The sequence below is a fragment of the Clarias gariepinus genome, chromosome 13, assembly GCF_024256425.1.
Source record: "Clarias gariepinus isolate MV-2021 ecotype Netherlands chromosome 13, CGAR_prim_01v2, whole genome shotgun sequence".
NCBI classification, from domain to species: domain Eukaryota; kingdom Metazoa; phylum Chordata; class Actinopteri; order Siluriformes; family Clariidae; genus Clarias; species Clarias gariepinus.
In genome coordinates, this window is record NC_071112.1 from 20,065,379 (window position 1) to 20,076,065 (window position 10,687).

The window sequence follows — 10,687 nt, forward strand, 5'->3', positions numbered from 1 at the left end:
CTATGTGTGAGTCCCAAAATAAAATTGGTGTTCATACAGAGCACTGGCTCTGTAAATAGGAATCGAACAAAGTGGTACAGACTGTGCCACATTACACAGTTCCAGCCAGCATGGACAACATAGGCAACATGGAGCGTTTATGCAGGCTCAGTAATGTTTTGTATTAATATTGGTCAGCTTCCTCAGTTAGTTTTGCTGTCTTGGAAATCCGTGTCCTTAAATTTGAAGGGTAAAGCTTTTGGAGGAGCACTAAAGTAAGATGGGATTTGTCGGTAGTCGAGTTCAAATATCAACAACGTCAAATATCCAAATTGATCGGATGGCACCATGTGCACACACATTCATACATACTTTTGCACACAGAAAGACACGTTTAAAGCCATCTGTCCACTCCTTTGATTGTGAACCCAAAAAAAAAATCCATGCAGAAGAAAATATACAAACCTCCATAAAAGCTTAGGATCAACCCTGGAGCTCTGAGGCACCCACCAAACCGTATTGCCACTCCGGATGAATCTTTCGCCTTGACACAGTTTGTCAGAAACAACAAAGCATCACATGATAAAGTGGACTAAGAACTATTGTAACCATTACAACCAAACAGTCAACACCGAACATATTGCACTGGTAAGGGCTGTGTGTCTTTCTGTCTGTTAATTATATTAATTGTTTAACCATCATATAGTTTTCACTGTGGTCTAGTCTGTGTTGGTAAAAAATAAAAAAAAATAAAAAAGATTGCAAACTCTGACTTGCTGTAGCCTTTTACCCACAGGACATGACATCTCTGACTGAAATCTCAGACGGAGCACAACTCTGATATCTAACTTCACATTCACTTTGATTCGTTTTCAATTCTTTTTTTTCTAAACCACTGCATTTGATTACTATTGTGAAATAGTGGGTGTGCCTACCTGGGACTATAAAATTGTGTACTTTCACAAAAAAGGACCAAGGAGCCTGTATTTGCACAAAACCCAGAAACCTGTGGAAAGTCGCTGCTTCCCTACATTAGCACCAAGCCTTGCCTTTCTTTGATGGAAGGAAAACTTGAATCACTGCATTTAAAAAATTGCCGTTGTGGGTGGCATAAGTTCCAGAGCATTTTTGAAGAGAATGAGTCAGCATGTAAATAAGCGGAGCCAAGCGGCGATTGGGGTGACAGCAGGAAACACTTAGCTGTGTATTACCATGAGAGTAACAGCTCTCAGTACAACTGACAGAAAAAAAAACATTTGTGCTGAAGGTACAGAGCAAACCGTGTCTGCATTCGGTGCAAGGATGAATGTTACCAAAGAGTTTTGGGGAGTTCAGTGAACTTCCTGTAGATGGGACACAACTCGTAGTCATTATTTATGCAGCTGGTGAACGCTGTCTTGTAAGACTTTTGGAGCTTAGTGATGCTTAGCGATGCTACTATTGCTATTTCTTTTCCGTCAGTATGTGAAAGTTCAGGAAACACCAACAAGGTACACTAAAGGATATTTATTCTGGAAAAACATTCATAAATACTTTAACTGTGTGCATATAGTCATAATTAATGTGAGATTAATATGGCCAGAATAGATGACTTGCACATGAACCTTCAAAATTAACATATGATCTTCATTGGCTTTTAATATTTATGATATATTTTATACAGAAATTTTTAGTAAAACTTTTTAGTTTATACTTGTTTCATTCACATAATTATCTTTAGCTCACCTCATCTGTATACCACTATGCTTGTCTTCTCTTAAATCGTTGTCTTAGCCGCATTTTATTTGGTAGCTCCATGTTGGAAATCTATGTAATATTATATATTTAACAATGTTGAAAAATGGGAAGTAAGAGAAGAAGGTCTTGTTTTGTTTTAAGGAGTGAACACAATTACCTAACCACTACTCGTTGTGACCAGTGTTGGAGGATGTTACTTTTTAAACTAACTAATTACATTACAAAATTACTGTCTTCAAAAAGTTATCTGTTACATTTCAGCGTTACTTTTTAATAAAACTAACTAGTTAGAGTACTTTTCTTTTGCAGAAAATGTAGAATGATGTATAAGAGGATTGAGATATGAAAGATGCAGAAAATGAAAACTCCTTTGTGATTCCTCACGCATGTTGTTTTAGTCAAGACCTTATAATTATTCTACCATCATCACTCCCATAATCCGTTAACCACTAATACCGATATCTCACTTATGCGGTTTCGCGCAATGGCGTAAGTACGGTTCATCATGATTCACCGTGAGTTTTGGCGTTGTGATTCGGTTTCCATCTTTCCACGCATCAGTCCTCGCATAGTCAAACCGCATAGGTAAGATAGGGGTATAACAGCAGAAATAACAGAGGGCAGGGCGGGACTTGTAGGACGACTTTCACACACACACACACACACACACGCACAATAACGGATTGGGAATGACTGCTGTCTGGCTCAGGGATTGCATAAATTGTTGAAATAACGGATTACATTTTTGAAAAAGTAACTAAATAACTGAGTACTTAAATAGCGGACCTAACGCGTTAGATTACTCGTTACATAAAAAAAAAGTAATCCAAGTACTTTAACGCGTTACACCCAGCACTGCTTGTGACTGAGATTGTTGAAATCCTTTCTCCTATTAAAAACCATTGTAGCCAAGCAAGGAATTTTCCCTGTGAGGTCAGCATGATGGACAACTGCTCATGGGAAAATGTAAAAATACAGCACAAATCAGTATATTCAGACATCAACAAACTCCTTCCATCAAAAAAAATCACAAAGCACATCTCAATTATTTCACTTGAAGCATTTGTGTATATTTTGTGGGGACTTTTTCTTTATGGTGGTAGGAATGTGACTGAGTGAGGTAGTTCCTTTAAGGGTGCTGGTTTTGGAAGAGAACTGCTTGTTTGGTGGTTATCGTTAGCATAGACTGAGAGGAATGCTGTGGTGTGCGAGTCTGATTTACACCATATGAAACCCCAACAAATGCAGCACTGCCTCCAGCAGTAATCTGCTGTCATGTGACATGCCTCAACCAATGGCAGACTTTGACCTACCAAGCAACCAACCGTCCATACTGCTGATCTTTGTGTGCATGTCTGTAGCTGCGTCTGTGTGCATTCAGACAGCTATATCTTTATAATGATTGTGGTTAATATATCCAAATCTGGGCCTTGCTGTCAAAATATGTGTCAATTAGGAGAACATAGTCTATTTCAAGTTTTGTGTTTGCACCATTTTTTAGACTTGGGGAAACTTTCGTTGGCAAAATACCCAAGTTCTACTTTAAAAAGGCATTATATGGAGGTGTCATTACACTCACTGATGCTAATCATTATGATCAGTGTGTATTTACACATGATCATAATCTCTCTAATTATTAGAGTCCGATGTGTCTTAACCTAGTATGCCAGATACACTGATATGATGCAGCCCTCGTTCCACCCTTCTTGGAACACACACACACACACACACACACACACACACACACAGAAATTTATAGCTGGAGTATAACAAATTGTTGTATCATTGATTTTCAATAAGGCATGCTGTTGAAAGCGGAATGTCCTAATTGTAAAATCTGTTCAGAAAACAACATTCATCTGGCTGATCACAATGAACCTTATGATCAAACACTAACATCTGCAATTAATCATAATAAAGCCTAAAAAGAAAGACATGTCCAGAAAGTCTAATTCAGGCCCACCCAAAAAGTGATCTGAAAATCTTAGATATAGCAGTATACATGATATGAATTAATTATTTTATGTAATTGTTCTCTAAGTCTAATTATGGGCAGTCCTTTAAATTATAATAAAAAAGATCAGTGCTGGAATGAATGTTTTTTTTTCTCGTTTAAACCCTTTCCTGGCCATTTTTGATTGATTATGAATGATTACAATTTGCAACACTCAACCTAGATTCTAGATCTCTAGGTAGAATAAATTGTAAACAGTTAAAAGAAAGTTAACGGTAAGCCCAGCCTAACGTGTTTACCATGCTTTCTATTCAGAAGCTACAAAGCAAGATTACAGACTAAATACACCCATGAAACAGTCAGCACAAATTATGCTGCTTATTTGTCTGCATGGAGTGTGTTCCTTTGTGTTCGCATGATGTGTACAATAGGGCCATAGCTATAGGGGTTCAACAATGATGATTACATAATAATAGTAACCAGCTGTCCCAAAAAAATAAGGATGACAATATACACCTTTTCCAGTGACACACAACACAAAACACCCACTCACACACCCAATTTTACAATCTGGGCAATTTGGAACTTGCAGAAGGTAGAAGGTAGGTAGAAACCAGAGTACCTGAAAAAAACTGATAAAGCAAACCCATGCACACTCTTGACTTAGGAGGCCCATACACGGAGGTGCGAGGTAGCCATCATGCTCTGCATATTGAATTGATCCCCACAAGAGTATCTAAAAGATAATTAAGCCTACTAGGATATGGCTAATCAGAAATACTTTTCCTGTGAGTAAAATAAGCTTATATTGATAAAATATTTTAATATTTTGAACACAGACATAGAAACATTAAATGGGGGCGGGGAGGATGGTTCAAATTTGCAAAAGCATGTGTGTGAAATATCAATTACTCAATCATCCTGTATGCAGGGTCAGAGGGCCCTGGAGCCGATCCCAGGAGACTTAAGGCTGGGTACACCCTGGACGGGGTGCCAATCCATTGCAGGGCACACCCATTTGGGACAGCCAATTAGCCTAGTAACCAAAGGACACCCACGAAGCACAGAGAGAATCGAACAGGGAACCGAACCCGGACCCTGGAGGTGTAAGGTAATGTTGTCACCAGATGGCAGCATTGACTAAAAAAGCAGACAATCAAAGCACAGTCTTGTTAAAACAACCTAAAACCTCTGTTTAAAGAATACTGCCAATTTATATATTTTTAGCCTGTTCACATAGCTGTAGCTTTATTAGAAGTTATTAGAGGGATTTATTACACTGTTAGATGTAATGTGTATCAATTACCAGCAGAGTGCGCTGTTAATCAATTTATAGTTATTATGTCTGGCCTTTGCTCTCAGATGCTTTTCACTGTGGGGTTTCTCTGATCTAATCCCGGGGACTCTTTGCCCTGCAGAATTTAGAGACTTTCCTACCACTGGTACACCTGAGACCATTAATGAGCTGATTTTTAAGCACTTCATGTGGTGAATCAAGTGTAAATGAGAGCAGGGAGAATGTCAAACCAGTCCTTGGACTGTAAACTGTGGTTCTTTACCTCTCACTCTTTGAGGCATATTGACAGACTAGCTCCAGTCACACTGACCGCTAAACACTGACCAAACATAGATAAGAACTAGTTCACAAACATGAACCCGTCACAGCATAATGACAAAACCGCTTAAACTGGCAACACAAATCTACACTCCTCTGCCTCTTGAAAGAAGAAAACAGCTAAGAAATAATTGGTTCACTGTGCGTATTTCACAATGTACTTCAAGTAATTAGGTTTGAGACAAAGATTTAGCCACTGGGACTTAGACTCCGACATATTTTCCCCATCACGACTGCTTTCCTTTTCCTGTTTTGCACCCACTGCTATTACATTAGAGAGAGACAATGATCTCAGAATGACTGTGTAGGTGTAGCTGTATGTTAGTCTGCATGTGTTTGTGTTTATGGTAAGAGTTTAACTTTACTTTTAAGGACTAAATTTAACCTGGAATCTTTATGTATAGTATTTACGATGATTTGCTCTGAAGATGACGGTCCAAGTCGGATTTTGGCATAGGGACAGCAGCCTTCACAAGGTTCCATGATTGGTTTTATAGCTGTCTGTAAATGAAGACCAGATGAATAATTGATTGGAGTAACAACCAAAGTATGAATTCAGCTTTAACTTACTTACTCACCCACTTACTCACACATCATCTATACCACTTTATCGTGTATATAGGGTCGCGAGACTTAGGGCATGAGGTGGGGTACACCCTGTATGGTTTGCCAATCCATCGCAGGGTGCACACACTCACATGCTCATTCACATACTACAGTCAATTTGTGAATGCTAATAAGGCTAATCTGAATGTCTTTGGACTGTGGAAGGAAACCAGAGTACCCAGAAGAAAACCACCAATCACAGGGAGAACATGCACAAAGATGCAACACCATGCACACAGACCCGAGGCGGGAATCAAACATGAACCCTGGAGGTGCAAGGTGACAGTGCTTCCCGAATTTAAAAAAACTTGTTCTTTTTTTTACAATTATCGTTAAAGCTAACATCAGTTAACTTGAAGATGACCCTGATAGGTATTAATTTGGGATGACAAAGAAGTGAAAACTCTTTCTAAGCAGACCAAAGATGGCGATAATCCTGGTATTTCAGTTGTAAACCAGTGACAGGAAAACCTACCAGAAATAATTTCAACCTGCTTTTATGTACATCTGGGTTGTGTGTAAAGGGCCCATCATTTATCAACTACTAAATACTAACTCCATTCCTTTTCTAATGACTTGTAAACAAGACGCAAATCACAAGCAAATTATCATGGATGATTGCTAAATTTGCTAGCATTTTGTTGATGATCACCATGTGGCCCATTATTATTTTCAGAAGTATTGGTGTACTTGGAAGTTCAGAAGTCTCAGCTGCCCTGACCAAGCGCAAGCTTAGGCTCCATCTGCCCCCCAAAGCCCTGCTGGGAAATTCCACGCTTCTTGTCCTCCAGCATAAGGTAGGGTGCCAGGAATCCAAGAAGGGAGCATGGCTGTAAAAAAAAAAAAAAAGGACAGCTGCCCCCTTATGCCCTGTGTTGTCCATTCCGCTGTTGGCAGAGGAACAGTGAACTCATGAAATGGGAAGTAGGATGGCGAGTACTGTAGTTGAACAGATGGAGGCATAGCCAGGATTAGCGGCTCCAGAATTACAGAGGGTCCATATTCTTTTCTCCTTAAGTCACACCGAAATGCATAAAACAACAGTGTGTATGTGTTTAATTTTATCCAGGATATATGGATAAATATAAGCAGCAAAAAAGAATTTGCCTTGTCCAGCTGCGTTGACAGTCAGTACCTTTCAAGTGGTGTTCGGATCCTGGGCCGGTCCTTTTGTTGTGGGATCTGGCTTGAAGACGTGGCTTGTGTGTTATGTGTGCATATAAATAATCTATAGAATCAAACAGAACCTACACCCACCAGTAGCATATTACCGTATCATCAAGTCAAGCCATATCGACTTGCACAGTGAGCACATGGCAAATTCAAATATACACCAAAAGTAAGAACAGATGTCTGTCTATTATGTGGCTTAAATAGTAAATGAAGATGAGGTATGTGCTATTGATTTGGGGAAAAAATCTGCAACTCCAAACCTTTCCGTTTGACTGTTTGGTCTCAGAAATTCAATTGCATTGCATTATTGGGTATGAGCATAAAGGTGAATAGGTTACATGGCTAGATTATGGCCGAGGATCCTGGTTATTTTTCCCAATACTATTTCCACCAATATTTACATTGCCTTAACATCCTATGACCAAAAAGACTAAATGAATAAACAGAAATAAAAGATTCTTAGCATACAGGAGCCAGTATGTGAGGATTTGTGATTTCTATATTTGCTGGTTTCTGCTCATCATAGCTTCTATGCTAAAATATACTCGATGACATAATGTTACTAGTTGATCTACAATGACTACTAAAATAGTAATATATATATATATAGATGAGTTCTTACCCTCAACTTTTTCCTGGTCCCTTTGAGATGGGTCTGAGTGCAACCACTGCTAAAAGGGTGCCAGGAGGAATTTGGGGGCCTGTTTACAGGTTAATCCACTGGGCTCCCTGCCCTGGACATTTTTCTTGCCCTCGGGATTGTTTCCGTTTCCTAGGTCCCCTGTTTTGTGTTGTAGAATCAGTGCTATCACCTTTACAGCCCCTAATACATACTCTTTGTCCTCAGCTGACCAGAACTGCCCTGATCATGACTGTTTAACAAAAGTACTATACTGGTTTGTCACTTTGGTTTGGAAGTTAAAACAAGTGACTAACTGTCCACAATGGAATCAATACTTACAGTAGATATTAATGTTTAGTCAATAATGTAACCTATACACTGTTATATCTTGCAAACTGACAGCCAAATTGTATTACCGTAAAAGCCAATAGAAGTAAATGAGAAGATCTGATCTAAGAAATAATGAATGGACTACAGGTCATACATACAGGTTTGCTTTTGATTTACCCATTAAAGAAAGTTATTTCACCTTATTAATTTCATGTCTTATCACCTACTAGTTCCGTTCCTGTTTACTCACTGGTGGCAAATCAACATGGCTGTGTCCCTCTTTTTCTTTTAAATGAGTTTATAGCATTATGGTCTTTACATCAGTTAATATACAGACACCACATTTCATTAAATCTATATCTCTGATTATACTAATTGCTCTCTTGCAATGGTAATCATCAACATTATCACTAGCATTAGTAGACACAATTTAATTTAATAGGAATTTAAGACAGACCTACAATTAGCATGGCTGAGAAGAGATCTTAAATAGAAATGTAAGTTTGATTCTCTGATAAATCAGTTCCAGCTAATCAAAGAAAGCAGCAATTTGACATTCAGTCAGGTGATATTCCATAAAGACATCATGTGTTTAGTGTTACAAAATGTACAGCCGTACAAAATTTTTGGCACCCTTTAAAAAGAACATAACACATATGTTTCTTTAATGAAACATCTGGAGAGTCTACTTTTTTTTCCTACATAAATTTAAAAAAATGTTTTAGATGTACAGGTATACTATAGGACAAAAATACAAACAAGCAGTTGTTGGAGATACAGTTGCAGCAGGTCGGTAATCAAAAAACCTTTCAGAAATTATACTAGGATGATATTTTACTACAGAATATAGTAACCTCTGCTAGGAGGTTATGATAGTTTGTTTAAACTGATGAGAGCAGTCCACATGTAGAAACTCAAACAAACAAACAAAAAAATTTATAATTCTATGAAGAAACTTTAATATTGGTTAATTTTTGTATTTTTTTTTGTATTTTTTCTTATTTATATATATATATATATATATATATATATATATATATATCAGTATAAATTTAATCAAAAAAGTATAGTAGCCTAGAGTATAGTATAGGCTACTGTTCAACTTAATTAATCAATTTGCATTGCACTACTTATTTGTTGTTGTTGTTGTTTTTTTTTAATATAATGGTATGGACTATACAAACCAAGCCATGAGAGCTGTATCCTTCTATGTGTGAATATTTAGTAATAACTTGAATTTTTGAACCACGGGTATTTTTATCTAGTTGAACAGACTCCCCATGACTATCAGACCACATAACTGCCCCACCTTCTTGAGAAGCCTTTGGAAAAGCATTAGTTTCTCCTTGTGCACTTACACAAACATTAACTTGACAATGAAATGACAGATTTGTAAATATAAGGCTAAATATAGTGGCCCAGATTAGCCAAGCGAGAACATGAGGTTCTGGAGGAGAGGGCAGTTCCCTGAGGGAGGATGTATGCCTGGGAGACTGGACATTTCTACTGAGTCGAAGCTATGACAGAGCTATGTGTTTGGACTGGGGGAGGAGGAGAGCAATTTCCTCCCTGGGAGTGCTTTGATATCTCAAGCATAGAGTCGGAAAACCATGAAAACCTTTATGTAAAAGAAGATATTTTTTTTATGTTGAATTTTGTCTCTTTGAATAATAAAAGGCTGCATATTAGAATAGAATGTATTATTTTGTTGATTTAAAAGTCAACACATGACACCACCTCCCTAATAATGAAATTTGGAAAGTAAAGCTGTTAATCTGAACTGTGTAAGCTTCTATCAGCTACCACAGACACTTCTTCTCTACTCCCAGTTAGTTTTTATCTAACGCTTTCTTAAAGGTCTGATAAGAGCTCCTCTACTTTTGGCCTCTCCATAGTCAACAGTGCTCTTAAAATAAACACCAATATCATCTTTTCTAACATCTCTCTCTCTCTCTCTCTCTTTCTCACTCTCTTTCATTTAATGGCTACGGGACACATGCAAACAACCCCAACCTTTAAAATTCCCTTGCTATTTTGGGCATCATTGTCAAAACTTGCACATTGTCATTAAGGATGTACTGTAGATGTTCCAAATGCCACATGAATCGTAATGTGGCTCTCTTGTTGAGTGATGCTATGTAGTGTGGATTTAGGTGGAACAGCACTGAAAACCCCTAACTAGCATAAAGGTTCACTTGCCGTGGGCTGTTGTGCCGGGAACACAGAAGCATGTAATCAGTTAGGACAGGAAGCCTCCAGCACCTTTTTGCTTTTATGTTTGTGGATAAGAACATAAAGGAAAATAGGTATCAGTGAAGCATGCTATATGCAATTTTAAAAACATTATTGTACATTGTACATTATTTAACTAGCCTGAATACATATGTTGCAGCATAACGTGCAGTCGATCTAAATGTTATGTCCAGGGTCAATGCTTCTTCATATAATTCTTTATTTATTCATGTGCCAAATTAGTATTTAATGCCTGCCTAGGGGGGAATTTCTGTCCTGTAATGCTTCAGCACTAAATGTCTGGGTCACTAAGTCACACAAAGCTGCAATCACAGCAAGCTTAGTGACTTGGAAACCACGAGTGCTGCAAGCTCTAAACACCACAGAATCTTACACTATAGGGACAAAAGTCATTTGCCAAACCTGCAATGACATTGTA